The sequence below is a fragment of the Ornithorhynchus anatinus genome, chromosome 2 (assembly GCF_004115215.2).
Source record: "Ornithorhynchus anatinus isolate Pmale09 chromosome 2, mOrnAna1.pri.v4, whole genome shotgun sequence".
NCBI lineage: Eukaryota > Metazoa > Chordata > Mammalia > Monotremata > Ornithorhynchidae > Ornithorhynchus > Ornithorhynchus anatinus.
Window position 1 is genome coordinate 81898509 of NC_041729.1, and position 16245 is coordinate 81914753.

The window sequence follows — 16245 nt, forward strand, 5'->3', positions numbered from 1 at the left end:
ATTAGTATCAGCATGGCCTATTGGCAAGATCACGTGTCTTATAGGCAGAGGACCTGGGTTCTAATCCCAGCACTGCCAAATGGTTGCTGTTTGACCTTGGGCAAGTCATTTAACTTCTCTGTGCCTCAGTTATTTACTCTGTAAAATAGGGACTATGACTATGAACCCTATGTAGGACAGGGACTGTGTACAACCTGATTCGTTTGTGTCCACCCCAGCACTTAGTACAGTGCCTGGTAAATAGAAAGCGCTTAGTAAATACCATTAAAAAAATAGTTGCCTATAAGGTTATGTTAGCAGACTTGAACTCCAACCATAAAACTTTGGCAACCCTCCTCAACAAATAAATCAACTGTTGTAATTACATGAGTAAATACAGAAGCAATTACCAAATTATAAAGCAATAGAATGGGTACAACAAAGATGACAAATTAACTTTACATACTATACTGTGCCAAGGTGAACCAGGGTGCCCACCACCTCAAGGTCAAAGCGCTATCTGTGACTTCCTGAGCTAGCAGGTAGGATTTTAAAGCACAGGCAGGGCACCGAATCCGCTAGACGTCCCCGCTGCCAGGAAAGCCAAAATAAGTATTCCTCACGGTATGCCCACTCTCTCTGAACCAAGAGAGGGACCATGGGACCAATGAGCATCCTCGTGGGGCTGGAAACTAGGTACTTCACCATATGTGTGTAACGTATAAGTGAATTCCTCCTGAGTGGGAAGCCTTTGTGGACAGGAACTAGGTGCTTCACCACATGCAACTAATTAAATAGGTGTATTTGTATTCCTCCCTAGAGGCAAGTTCAAATCGCTGTGTATGAATAACTAAAAATAAGTGTACTCCTCCCAGAACGGAAGTTCAATTCACCATGTGGAATAAATCTTGCATGACTCAAGCCCTTCTGACTCCGGTCTCTCACTCTCACCATGCCGATCCTCAAACCCATCCCTGTGCTACGGGTGACATATGCCTTGCCAAAAATCTTTGGAGGTGGCTATGATTTACTCTTTTGCCATAACATCAACAATAATGCTAAATAAGCACTATAACAAAATGAAAATCACAATCCACAAAAACATTAGACATGGAAAATTGAGAGAGCTGCTGGAATAATTGCTCCTCTTTGATATCAATTCATGGTGTTTATTGAGTACCTCCTGAATGCAAAGCACTTTACTAAAAGTCTGGGAAAATGTGACAAAAGCAAGACACACATCCCCCTGGGAGATTACAGTCTAACAGAGAAGAGAGGCAAATTACTTACAATAGTGGGAGCATGAAGAAGAGCCATTCATTCACTCATTCAATCAATCGTATTTACTGATCGCCTACTATGTACGCAGTACTGTACTAAGCACTTGGGAAAGTACAATACAACAATAAGCAGACATTCTCTGCCCACAGTGAGCTTACAGCCCAGAGACTGTAATAAGGACGTAATATGAGGTAGTTATAGAGAAGGTTTCCGGTTCCCTTGGGACCCAAATGGCCAGCAGACTCCTGTTAAAAAGGGAAGAAAGGAATGAGAGGTTGAGACTGCCATTCTCTTCTTCTCTACACTGTAATCTCACTATGGGCAGGCAATGTGTCTATCACAGCTGTTATATTGTATTTTCCCAGGTGCTTAGTTCAGTTCTCTGCACACGGTAAGTAGTCAATAAATATCACTGATTGTTGCAAGAATGTTAACTGCTTTGCCCTAAAGGTACGGAGATGCTACCCTAACTTAGAAGAGAAATCACTTTATATTAAAACATATAATTCTTCACTGGGATAACTCTAGTCTCCTACATTTCACTGGGATAATTCTAACATAGTCTTCCACATTTGATTTTCCAGCTAAATGCTTCCATGCTGCAATTACAGTATTTCAAACCGTGAATGCACGGGATGGATTTCATTTTTGAGAATTGCATTACAATCATTTCCTCCTACAGGCTCATCCTATCCACTGATGATCTTTCATAAAAGTGGAGTTTCCGTAGCACCTGGTGGAAAATTAAAGACAGGATAATTGAACTCCAGCAGAGTTGTTTAATACCTAAAGGAATGAATGAAGTGACAAACACCTATGACTTCCAGTAACAGGTTTTTCTTGTGGGGTTTTTGTTTCAGGAAAGAAGTATAAAAAAGACTAGATTTTGGATGCTTTTCTTTCTTCATGAATATGATATATGCTTTCATTCAAAATGCACTATATCTTTCTTTAGCTGTGCCTCTGAAAGGTAATCACTGTATTGAAAATTGCTAGTCCATCAGGACTGCCAACCATCTGAAAATTCACAGGCAGACCGTAAAAACAAGTTAAAATTGGCATGTTCTGAAAGCCTAATAAAATACTCAGAAAGCCACAAAAGGTGGCTGCCACAGGAGGGTGGTAGCAGGAGGAATCCCAGGGAGCATCACCACAATGCCGTCTCTTTAGAGCATGTTACAGGGGCCTGGTTGGGGGTGAGAACCAGACCAGCTCCAAGGAATGGTAACAATAATAATAATAATAGCTCTGGTATTTGTTAAGCATTGACTATAGACTAAGCACTGTTTTATGTGAAGGAGTAGGCATGAGAAAACCAGGTGAAGGACCAGTACCCATTCACTTGAGGTTCACTGTCTATGGTAGAGGGAGAAGAGGTATTTATCAGATCGCAAGAAGCAGCTCTTCGTGAGGCCGAGACCAGACAACAGGGAGCTCCATTTCCTGGAAGGGATGCTGTAGGGGAGGTAAGCTGTAGGATGAGAGAAGGGGTTGATCAAATCCACTTAGATGGGGACAATTGGGAAAGGTGGAGTGAGACACAGCATAGCTGAGCGATAGTAGTAATAAATAGTATTTGACTGTGGGATTCTGGGTTTAATATTCTAAGGGCTGGGGAAAGGGGAAACTTTTTTCATTCAATCATTCATTCAGTTTTATTTGTTGAGTGTTTACTGTGTGCAGAGCATTGTACTAAGCACTTGGGAGAGTATGATATAACCATAAATGGACACATTCCCTGCCACAACACGCATACTGCTCCCAAGAACACTCCTTCCACAAGCCACATCGTGTTCAGGGTTAAGTTTGGTTTATTTCACTGGTTCTCCCAAACCCCATTCTTAACAGCAACAGAAAGGATGAAAAGACTTTCTGATTTCCACCTTTCTTTCCTCCCTGATAGGGGGTGGGGTTTCAAACCCCTGTTGCACCATGACCCAACTCCGACCTTCACCCAAAACTTCAGCTGGTCCCGGCAGGAGCTGCTCCTTTGCCAACAGAGGAGCGGGGGAAAAGAGCCAAGGAACGAGGGGCAGGTGCCAGCCAGTAGCCACAGTGCAGGTTCCAGGCTGGAAGAGTTTATGTGGTCATGTATGTGCTCTCTCTCTCAGCCCCTGATCTATTCTGTTCTATTCCCCTAGTTATAATTATTTTACTGTCTGTCTCCCCCTTTAGACTGTAATCTCTTTGAAGGCAGGGATCATGTCTACCAATTCTATTTTATTGTACTTTCTCAAGTGCTTAGCGCAGCCCTCTGCACACAGTAAGTTCTCAATAAACACCACTGTTTGAGGGAGGGTGGGAATGGAAAGTGAAGAATGAAGAGATGGAAGGTTTGCCCCATTTGGACTTCTTCCTGGTTTCCCAGGAAACCAAAATATTACCCCACTCTCTACCTAACACGGACAGCTAGATGGCAAGAACTGCTTTATCTTTCTATTCTCCCCAGTACTGGGGGAAGGTGCAGTTTTGCTGGCTTCATCTCCCTGGAAAACTCATCCCCCAAAATCCCTCTACCCTACTGAGGGAGTTGCAGGACCAGGTTGTTCCAAAACAAAGAACTACTGGAGCTTTAGGGAATGGTCACCCAGCTCCATCCTCCTGCCCTCTTCCTTTGTCTGTGTGTGGGGGGGTGAGGGAGAGGGGGTTGTTTTTGTGTACATGTGCACATGCCTTTAAGATTGCGAATTACAGAAAACTGTTTTTATCATTTGTCACGAGGGAATGTGATGTAATGAGAAGCAGCATGGCTCAGTGGAAAGAGCACGGGCTTTGGAGTCAGGGGTCATGAGTTCGAATCCCAGCTCTGCCACTTGTCAGCTGTGCGACTGTGGGCAAGTCACTTAACTTCTCTGTGCCTCAGTTACCTCATCTGTAAAATGGGGATTAAAACTGTGAGCCCCACGTGGGACATCCTGATTCCCCTGTGTCTACCCCAGCGCTTAGAACAGTGCTCGGCACATAGTAAGCGTTTAACAAATACCAACATTATTTTTATTATTAATGGAAAAGTCACAGTACTGGAAGTTGGAAGACTGTGGCTCTAGTTCCAGCTCTAGTTCTTGCCTGAAGTGTTACCTAGGACGAGTCACTTAAAACTCCACATGCCCTAGTGTTTTCATCTGTACAATGGGGATAATAATAATAATAATGTTGGTATTTGTTAAGCGCTTACTATATGCAGAGCATTGTTCTAAGTGCTGGGGTAGATACAGGGTAATCAGGTTGTCCCACGTGAGGCTCACAGTCTTCATCCCCATTTTACAGTGAGGTAACTGAGGCACAGAGAAGTTAAGTGACTTGCCCACAGTCACACAGCTAAGTGGCAGAGCCAGGATTCGAACCCATGACCTCTGACTCCCAAGCCCAGGCTCTTTCCACTGAGCCACGCTGCTTCCTAATAATAATACTTGCCCCTCTCCCTATCTTGCTGGGATGTTGTTAGGTCAAATTTGAGATAATTAATGTGGAAGTGATTTTCTGAGAACTCACTTCCCCAACCCTAATGAGAAGGAAGGATCTCTTCAGGACAATACTGGCCCATCTACTAAGCAGACTGAACACGTCAATCGATCAAGCAAGCAGTGGTATTTATTGAATGCTCACTGTACACAGACCACTGTACTAAGCACTTGGGTAAGTGTAATACAATTGTTAGAAATAAAATTAAAGTATTAAGATATGAGTCCAGCCACTCCTCCCATGTGTACAGTTGCCAGCATTCCTTCTTCCACTGAAAGGTTTACTCTCTAATTATTTTGATGTGTCACTAAAAAAAAAAGAGCAATTTTAATTCTCACTTCTTGTAAAAATCATTTGCAGCACTTGGCAACACGAGTCCATTCTAATCTCTTATTGCAGATTTAAATTTTTAAAAAAAAAATCACAATATCAAGTAAAGGAAAGTTTAATGGTCCAGGATGTGGACTGTGTCCAAAATGATTATCCTGTAACTACCCTAGTACTTAGTACAGTGGCTGGCACATAGTAAGTCCTTAGTACACAACAATTTTTTTTTAAAAAGTCATAGATGGCAACTTGAAAAAGCATGGTCAGTCAAAACTTGTGAAAAAAGTATTTGGAAGTTTTTTTTAAAAGAGAACTATGAATACTAAATAAGCATATACATCTTCGAAGACGTCATGCACATTTATTGTGTTTTAAAAAAATCAAATACTACATAAACTCCTCATAAGACTATATAAATTGGAAATTCACTCATTCTGGACTTATTAATAAACTGACGTCCCTAGAGGCCAACTTGTAAAGTGATTCTGGTGTTGTATAGCTAACTAGGACTAAAGAAAGCAGCTTCAGTTTTGTGGTTTCCTAGAGTATTTCCTTCCTCCCTCTCACTTACATCAAAGAGCACCTGTCAGTTTGATATAAGAACTCAGCACCAAATGTCACACCTCAATATTCTTTTCCTGACAGAATTTAAGGGCTAAATGAAAAATAAACTCTAATGGCCACACTCTTCTGAGGAAAGACTGAAGAAATGCAGGTTGACATCTGAAAAACCTTTTTGAGTCTCTGGCCATATGAAGAGGCACTATGGTATCGTACATACTTATAGAAGCAAATCCACACATTTCTGAAAATGTATATATTTTGTTTCTAAACATTTACTCTCTAGCTAGTAGGTAAATCCTAAAGTTGGGCCAAACCATTAAAAAAGTTGTACCTTATTCCAGATGAGCATGTTTTCAGAAATAATAACAATGTAGGGGGAAATCTAAAACTATTTTGTTTTATTTCCCATTATTAATTTTCACAAATCAGTAAAAATGAATATAGCTTGGTGCTAATTAATTCCCAGGGTGTAAGGTACATGAATTCTTTCAGCCTCAAATATCTCTTGTTCCCTAGCCAAAGAAGTTATTTACTTCATGGGAAAACTTTGCACAGTGAAAGTACAGGATGAAGCAGAAGTCTCTGTACAACTGCACAAGTATAAATAACTTTTTATTCTTGAGAAAAGGTTTCAATATTTGATTTGCTCTGTCCTATGTGTTTGCTCTTTCTCAACTGAAAAGCCAAGAAAATTGGATTATCAAAATCTAAGAGTAAAAAATGATTTCTATTTGTACAACTGAACAGTGACTTGTGGCTCACTTGTTTATTAACATAAGAAAATTAATATTGGTTTGGAAAACAGCAAGCTCATCAGTGAAAGGAATTTTGACTGGTTTTGACATGTGGAATGTGCCAAGACCTTTCACCCACTCAGGCATGACAGCGCCAATTAACACCAGGAAAGGGGGCAAGCATCTCTTAATTGATTAAAGGCTACAAAGAACAGGGCCTAATGATGTTCTCTGATATGTTCTGCAGCTCTAATAATTTTATATAATTAAAACTCGGATTTTTTAGGTCATAGAGATATTATTATTGTTAGTATTTCTAGGTCAATGATTGTTCCTATTAGAAGTTTTGGTCAGTGGGAAGTAGAAAGCTCTTCTCACAGTCTTTTATTTAGTCTTAGAACACTAATAAAAGGTTTACTGAGAGGAATAAGGGCATAGTATATGCCTTAAATATAATGCAAGCCAAAGTGCTAGATTATTAGCATTCAAAATGCCTTTAAGGAATCTACTTACACTTAGGAAATTGGGCAATGATAACTTGCCATTCTCCTGATAATTGTATCATTTGTTAAGCACTCATTATCTGCCAAGCATTGTACTAAGCACTGGGGTAAATACAAAAAGAGCAGCATAACCCAGTGGATAGAGCATGGACCTGGTGGTCTGTAGGACTTGATTCTAATCCTAGCTCCACTACCTGTCTGCTGAGTGACCGTGGCAAGTCATTTCACTTCTCTGGGCCTCAGTTACCTCATCTGTAAAATGGGGATTAAGACTCTGAGCCCCATGTATTACATGGACCCTGTCCAATCTGATTAGCTTGCATCTACCCCAGTGATCAGTACAGTGTCTGGAACATACTAAGCACTTAACAATGACCATTAAAAAGTCATACTCAGCCCCTGTTTCATTCATTCATCCATTCATTCACTCAATCATTTGAGTACTTAATGTGTGCACAGCACTGCATTAAGCACTTGGGAGAATACAATATAACAATAAACAGACACATTCCTAGCCCAAAGTGAGTTTACAATCTAGACTGGGGGATGCAGACATTAAAATAAAAAAATTACAGATATGTACATTAGTGCTGTGGGGCTAGTGTTCCCCATGGGGCTCACAGACTAAGTAGAAGGAAGAACATGTACTGAATCCGCATTTTACAGATGAGGAACCTGAGGCCCAGAGAATAATAATAATAATAATAATAATGATGGTATTTGTTAAGCACTTACTATGTGCAAAGCACTGTTCTAAGCACTGGGGGGGAAACAAGGTGATCAGGTTGTCCCATGTTGGGGCTCAGAGTCTTAATCCCCATTTTACAGATGAGGTAACTGAGGCACAGAGAAGTTAACTGACTTGCCCAAAGTCACACAGTTGACAAAGTGGCAGATCCGGGATTAGAACCCATGACCTCTGACTCCCAAGCCTGTGCTCCTTCCACTGAGCCACGCTGCTTCTCATCAAAGAAGTTAAGTGGCTTGCCCAAGGTCACCCAGCAGGCAAGTTGCAGAGCTGGGAGCAGAATCGACCTCCGCTCCAAACAAAAACTCCTCACTCTAGGCTTCAAGGCTCTCCATCACCTTGCCCCTTCCTACCTCTCCTCCCTTCTCTCTTTCTACCGCCCACCCCGCACGCTCCGCTCCTCTGCCGCTCACCTCCTCACCGTCCCTCGGTCTCGCCTATCCCGCCGTCGACCCCTGGGTCACGTCCTCCCGCGGTCCTGGAACGCCCTCCCTCCTCACCTCCGCCAAACTGATTCTCTTTCCCTCTTCAAAACCTTACTTAAAAATCACCTCCTCCAAGAGGCCTTCCCAGACTGAGCTCCTCTTCCCCCTCTACTCCCTCTGCCATCCCCCCTTTACCTCTCCGCAGCTAAAGCCTCATTTTCCCCTTTTCCCTCTGCTCCTCCACCTCTCCCTTCCCATCCCCACAGCACTGTACTCGTCCGCTCAACTGTATATATTTTCGTTACCCTATTTATTTTGTTAATGAATTGTACATCGCCTTGATTCTATTTAGTTGCCATTGTTTTTACGAGATGTTCTTCCCCTTGACGCTGTTTAGTGCCATTGTTCTTGTCTGTCCGTCTCCCCCGATTAGACTGTAAGCCCGTCAAACGGCAGGGACTGTCTCTATCTGTTGCCGACTTGTTCATCCCAAGCGCTTAGTACAGTGCTCTGCACATAGTAAGCGCTCAATAAATACTATTGAATGAATGAATGAACCCAGGTCCTCTGATTCCCCCACTCTTTCTAATAGACCACAGTGCTTTTCAAACAATCATTTACATTTATTGAGAGCTTACTGTATGCAGGCTACCGTATTAAGCATTTGGGAGAGTAGAACACAATAGAAGACATAGTCTTATATATAAGAACAATATAAGACAGTCCCTGCCCACAACGAGCTTACAGTCTAGAAGACAAGCCTTTCACTGGAAAATGAAAATTTCTCCAGAACATCAGTTCCAAAACTAGAATTATTACCAATCATTCTCAACTTTAATTAATTGTTTCCCAGGATTAGTATACAGTCTAACTGCAAAATGGAGGAGAGAGAGAAAGAAGAAGCAAGATAGAAAGAGAGAGAGAGAGAGAGAGAAAGACCTGAGAATCAGGAGACCTGGTAGTCTAGTCCCAGTTCAATCACTGGATTACTAAATGACTCTGGACAAAACCTAGCCCCTGTAACTGAGAACAACCACCTGCTGTAAATACAAAATATGATGATTAATATGAACATTTATACCCCTTAAGCACTTTGATTGTCCCCCAACTCCAGTCCCACAACACCCTGAAGCATTTTGTTGCTTACCTCACCTCATCCCCACAGCACAGCACAGCACTCTGCATTACCGCTAATTGTAATTCATTTAATGTCCATCTCAACCACTAAAGTGTAAGCCCCTGAGGGTGGGAATTGTGTCTACCAAATGTATTTTATTGTACAATACTCAATAACTAAATACCACTGATTGATCGGCTGGTTCAAAGTGCTTACAAGTGCAAGGTATTATAATTAAAGTTATATTACAAAATATTTCCTGACTGAAATTAATTGTGTTTCAGGTTTCCAGGAAAGGAAAATTTTTCCTTGGAGGGCTTTTTAAAAAAAGAATAGATTCTCAATGGCCTATTTTGGCTTAGGTGCAGATCTCTGTGGGCTAGAGTGAAATGGCTTCCCTTTGAATCAATTAAAAAAAGCTCTCAATTCATTTTTCTTAACTGTTCCATTCTGGTGCATGCTCAGTTCTGGCAGACTGCATATTTTCACTATGCACTTTGAATAAAACACAACAGCAGAATTAGAGCACGATCTTCTGACAATACATGTCTGTCTGGATACAGCATGATGCCATTTTGGAAGAAACATATGTGTATGTGTGTGTTTGTGTGTGTAAGAGGCCATAGTTGCCTTAATGTGGGTAATCCCTTCCCCCAAAAAATTAGCTTTGACCTTAGGACATATGCTGAACCCACTGTTGGCTTCATTCTATTTTTAAAATAATATCAGTAACTAATGTTTATCATTTAGTACAATTTTGTAGTAACTACAGCCCTTCTGCTTAATTCAAAACAAGTGAAATATGACAAAAAAAACCAGTTTCTAGGACAGTGGGCTTTCTTAGGCAAGATACCTTATTCTCTATTAGAAAGAGCAAAATGAAAAACAAGAAGAAGCTGTGAGAAAATGATTCCCTTTTGCTGTTCAACTTGCTTTCAAAGTTAAATCAGCATATATGGGTCTAGAATCATTATGGTATGACAGCTAAAAAGGGCAGTAGAATCATTAAATTTGATAGCTTTAATAAAACTAAACCCTAAAAAAAGAAGAGAGCAGGCTTACATTATATTATTATGGATAGGAAATAAAACACCTCCTTTACAGGGCTTTAAAAAAATAATCTGGTTAACACTGCTAAAGGAACACAATGTAAAAATTCATTTTTGTTCCACCCCACTGACAGCAAAGATGACAGTCTGGGTCAGCATGTTGAGTGTACATATTAATGCCCGGGAAACAAGCCTCCTTACTTCCTCAGTAGTGAACAAATCCTACATCCCTTAGGTTTACAATGAATCCAAGCACGCATACGTACTCGCACATACACATACCCACACACATACACATGAGTTGTGACACCGAAATTAGTTCTTACTACAGTGCTCTGCACGCAGTAAGTGGTCAATAAATGACTGAATGAATGTTCATGTTCTCATTCTCACTAGAAAAAGAAGATCAAACTTCCAGCTTCCCAAGGAGAGTTTTTATAGTCACACTAACCTCAGTAAAAGTGTTGAAAGGGAGAATGAGTATTTTTGCTTGTATTTTAATTAGTATAATGAGAATGGCTGCACTCTATGCTTTGTAACACCACAGTGGTGCAGTGACCTAAAACTCATCAGGCATGAAACAATATTTACTGAGCACCAATTGGGTGGAGAACACCAGAAAGAATTAAAAAGGAAAAATAAAGCAAAATCCTGGCCCTTAAAGAGTTACAATCTAAGTAGCAAGATAATCAGAAAAATACAAATAATTGCTCCAAGCTATAAACTTGTTGTGGGCAGGGAATGTGTCTAACTGTTGAACTGCTCTCTCTCTCTCTCTGAAGCACTTAATACAGTACTCTACACAAGGCAAATGCTCAATAAATACCATTGATCAATTGTTAGTAGAATAAAAATGCAGAGATGCATCAGTGTGTCAAAAAACACAATTTATAGAGCTATACCCTAGGAGGTTCCTGGAATGAGAGAAAGACAAAGCCTAGGAAACTTCATTGCGAGGTACTTGTGAGGGTAGAGTTTCTCTGCAGGAAGAAAATACTCAGTGAAGGAATGGCATGAGCACATCCACAGAAGTAGGTGAATCAAGTCCCCAGAGCGTGCAGGGTTGGGGAAGAGAAAGAGGCATCAAGTGGGGTGCCCACGTGGAGCACGGATATAGTAGATGACCCCAGATAGTAATGGGGATGGAGGGGGGAAGGAAGGACAGAGTATGTGGGTGAAGGGCCTTAAGGCCCATGGACAAGACCTTCAATCTGATTTGAGACAACAAAAGCCATTACCAAAATGGGATTAGCATGACCAGAACAATTTAATTCATTCCCTTGGAGTTATATATGCCAGGGCTCAATCTGGCTGATTATGTAACCAACAGATCCAAGAAAGGAAGTTGAGCTTGATCACGCCTCCTGCCTTCCCTCCCCAAATCACAGGCCTCTCACTGAAGACAACTGCTAATTTACCTCTCCATGAACCACAACCTGTTAACTCTCAATAGTTCAGCAAAAGCTAAATTCCCAGCTATTAAAAAAATCAAACAGAGAAACTAATAATAAAATACTAATAACTGCGGTATTTGTTAAGCACTTACCACTGTACTAAGCCCTGGAGTGGATACAAGCAAAATAGGTTGGACACAGTCCCTGCTCTGCATGGGGTTCACAGTCTTTATCCCCATTTCACAGATGAAGTAACTGAGGCCCAGAGAAATGAAGAGACTTGTCCAAGGTCACAGTAGGCAAGCAGCAGACCAGAATAAGAACCCAGGTCCTTCTGACGCTGAGGCTCATGCTCTGCCCCCTATGCCATGCTGCTTCTCACAAATCCGAGCATTGAACTCAAAAGATCCTTTGACTAACTGGATCTAGATTTCTGCGAGTATTGCTGCTGTAATTTTTACAAGAAAGGCTTAATAGTAAGTCACTACACTGAATCTGGGGCACTATACCCTGTCCAGTTTCCAGGTTTGTCACCATTTTTCTTTAGTTTTGCTACTGCTGGCCCTCGTGAGTAGTGGACAACTACACCTATGTGATATCATTTGCACTAGTCCATCCAAATCCAGTCACACCTAAGGCCATTTTCTAGGAAGTTAATGACACTCTCATTTACTTCAGAGTTGCTGTATTCCCATCCCTGGTCCCTATGAACATAGGTGCTACTTCTAAACATGGGACTCGGGATTAGATCTGGCAGGGGAAAGCTGGGCACTTGAAATACTCCCCTTCTTAACTCAAGCAGCAAGTTCATTCATTCATTCAATTGTATTTATTGAGCGCTTACTATGTGCAGAGCACTGTACTAACTGCTTAGAATGCACAATTCGGCAACAGAGACAATCCCTGACCAACAACAGGCTCACAGTCTAAAAGGGGGAGACAGCAAAATGAAAGAGAAGCAGCGTGGCTCAGTGGAAAGAGCCCGGGCTTGGGAGTCAGAGGTCATGGATTCGAATCCTGGCTCTGCCACTTGTCAGCTGTGTGACTGTGGGCAAGTCACTTAACTTCTCCGTGCCTCAGTTACCTCATCTGTAAAATGGGGATTAACTGTGAGCCTCACATGGGACAACCTGATTATTCTATATCTATCCCAAAGCTTAGAACAGTGCTCTGCACATAGTAAGCGTTGAACAAATACCAACATTATTATTAGCCAGGGATCAATACCATCAAAATAAATAAATAGAATCACAGATATATACACATTAATAAAACAAATAGAGTAATAAATAATATATAGCAAGTGCATTGCAAATCATATACTTCGGTTGCAGTGGGGGGCTGGATTTAGTATTTATTTAAAAAGAAAACCAAAGGTGATTTTGGTTCTTCAATTATTCACCCAATTCAACAATGGAAAAAATTTAAAGGGCATAACTGGCCCAGTTCCAACCAAGACAGATGGCATGAAGGGTTTTTCTCCCAAAACCAGGACTGTTGGCGAAGCAAGAAGATCTGGCCATTCTTGGTATAACATGTTTCAGCTATAACTCTTACTCCTAGAACATTAGGTATCTAATATACTTATGAAGTATTTCATTTCCTTATTGAAGGCACATTTAGCTTTATCGAAGGCACATCTCTTCCAAGAGGCCTTCCCTAAACCCTCTTTTCCTCTTCTCTCACTCCCTTCGGCCTCACCCTGACTTGCTCTCTCTATTCATCCCTCCTTTCCAGACCCACAGCACTTATGTACATATCTCGTTGTGGGCAGAGAATGTGCTTGATGTTATATTATCCTCTCCCAAGTGCTTAGTACAGAAATATGGCATCACATTGTCTGGGCACCAAGTTTACATGCTGCAGGATCACTCGAGCTGCCTTCAGGGCAAAATAAACAACTGGAAATTCAAAAGCGGTATTTCAGTTCATTTTACAGAACAGAGGTACAGTTGTCCCTGGTTTTAGACAAAGTTGGAATCTGTTCTAATAAGAAATGGGAAAATGCACCTGTCTTAAGTAAAGGGCATATGCCATGGGGTGGAGGAATATCAAGAACCTGTTAAACTAAGTTTATCTATTTTCTATTATTACTGCTAAATTGCTTTTCTAATAGCATACCTATAGTCTATGCTGGAAAGGTTTTTGGACCCTGATAGCCCTTAGTAATGTGACCTTTATATTGTAATAAAAATAAAAGTAAAATTGAACATAACGTAAAAAGGCTCAAGCGCTGTCAGATGAACCTAACTCTACCTCTCCTCCCCCAACATCCACAGCCATGCAGCTGCCTCGAGGGTCTCATCCATTCCACATTATCTGCAATCATGAGCCCCTGCCACATCTCCTCTTACTGAAACATTCCTCATCTCTGGGTACTTTCTTTGCCAATTTTATAACATTCCCTTTAGGAATACAGATAGAGTGAAAAGAAAAGATCTATGCATTCTTATTATACTTTTCATTTATTCTAAAGGCAGGAAACTCAGCCAAGTTAGCTAAATCACTTTCTAGTATCCAGGATCATATGAAAACACAACAGCAGTGGTGTGGGTTTAATTTGTAAACGCGATCAAGGGAAAAGCAATTGTTTTGTTTGTTGATGAAAGTCACTACAAAGAATAATTTTCTAACCAAGTTATTTTCAAGAAGCTTTTGGTCACAATCAATTCAAAATAACAAAATAACAATATAACAACTTAGCTGACCTAAACTCCAACTTCCATTTTCACAAATCCTAATGTCCCAGGGCTAAAATGAGAATAGAGATTAGCTCTCATTTCTCACTAGGTCTTCTGTTTTGTTCGTCTTCTGAAAGGTTTTGATAATCTCTTTCACTACAATCTAGTCCGGCATAAAATAGAGCTGATAGAGTAAGAAAAAAAAATATATATATACATACATATATATAAAATTAATAAATGGTAAGTGGTACAAAGGGGATTTGGGCTGTTGAACTGGAAGGTAATAATAATAATAATAATGTTGGCATTTGTTAAGCGCTTACTATGTGCAAAACACTGTTCTAAGCGCAGGGGGGTATACAAAGTGATCAGGTTGTCCCACATGGGGCTCAGTCTTCATCTCCATTTTACAGATGAGTAACTGAGGCCTACAGAAGTTAAGTGACTTGCCCAAAGTCACACAGCTGACAAGCGGTGGAGTTGGGATTAGAACCCATGACCTCTGGCTCCCAAGCCTATGCTCCTTCCACTGAGCCATGCTGCTTCTCTGAATCAAATTGCTTCTCTGAATCAAAGGTAGGGAATCAAATTGATCAATCAGTAGTATTTATTGAGCACTTAGTGTCTGCAGAGCAATGTACCATAAGCACTTGGGAAAGTACAATACAATTGAGTTAAAAGACACCCCCCGTCCACAATAAGCTCACCATCTAGTGGGAGACAGACATGAATATATAAGATTTATAATACATAATTGACAGATATGTACAAAAGTGCTGTGGGGTTGAGAGTGGGCAAATACCAAAAGCCAAAAGATCAGAGATTCAAGTGCATGGATGATGCAGAAGAGAGAGGGAGCTGAGGAAAAGAAGGCTTAATCAGGGAAGGACTCTTGGAGGAGATTGTCTTGTCTATGCCGTTGAGTCGTTTCCGACCAATAGCAACACCAAAGACACACATCTCTCGGAATGCCCCACTCTCCATCTACAATCGTTCTGGTAGTGTATCCATAGAGTTTTCTTGGTAAAAAATACATAGGTCGTTTACCATTGCCGCCTTCCATGCAGTAAACTCGAGTCTCCACCCTCGACTCTATTCCATGTCGCTGCTGCCCAGCACGGGTGAGTTTTGACTTGTAGCAGATTGCCTTCCACTTGCTAACCATTGCCCAAGCTAGGAATGGAATGGTTAAGCCTCTCCTTGACTCTCCCTCCCATAGCCGAAACTGGTAGAGTACTGGAAACTCTCCAGGTACAACCCTGAAAGGCTCTTGGAGGAGGAAGACCTTATTATTAATAATAATAATGGTACTTATTAAGCGCTTACTATGTGCCAGCCACTTTACTATGTGCTAAAGCTTTGGGTGGGTAGAGTTGTCGTCTAGCATATAAAGCAAAGGGGAAGAAGGAGAAGGGAGTTCCAGGTCAGAGGGAGGATGTGGGAAAGGGGTTGGAAGTAAGAAAGACAGGACCAGGGCACAGTGAGTAAGCTGGTATGAGAGGAGTGAAGTGTGTGCTCTGGACTGCAGTGAGGTATTGATGGAGGGGGAATCGTCAAAGAATGTCTCCTAGATGATACCTTTAATGAGGACTTTGAGGTAGACCAAGATAGAGGTTAGTGGTTTTAAAAGGGAGGGATTCCTTTCAAGGGGGAAGAGTGTGCAATTAGTCGGAGAGGGAGGGACCAAAGCCCAGTACAATTAGGAAGATAGCTTGGGAGAAATGAGCTGGGGAAAGACTGCTATATATGATCCAGGGAGTGGAGTATAAACTAAAGAGAAGGGGGGCTGGAAGCATAGCAATTAGTAAAGAAGTTGCTACAGTAGCCCAGTTGGGAGGTGATGACGGAATGGATCAAGGTGGTGGTGATACAAATGGAAAGGAAGGGACAGTCTGGAAAATGAAGAGGAACCAAGGGCAAGCTTTAGTCAAACAAGATGTGGCAAGTGAATGTCAGAGAGGAGTCAAGGATAAAACCA

General features: G+C 41.3%; 1 protein-coding gene and 1 non-coding gene across 6 annotated transcripts in view; both read right to left on the reverse strand.

Annotated features, from left to right (window-relative positions):
• Nucleotides 1-16245, reverse strand: part of UTRN (utrophin) — a 609179-nt gene that overhangs the window by 146213 nt on the left and 446721 nt on the right. The gene's annotated exons all lie outside the window — the stretch shown is intronic.
• On the reverse strand, nucleotides 15399-15536 carry LOC114809834. The gene has a single exon (XR_003757608.1). It is a non-coding gene; the product is annotated as a small nucleolar RNA SNORA7 (small nucleolar RNA).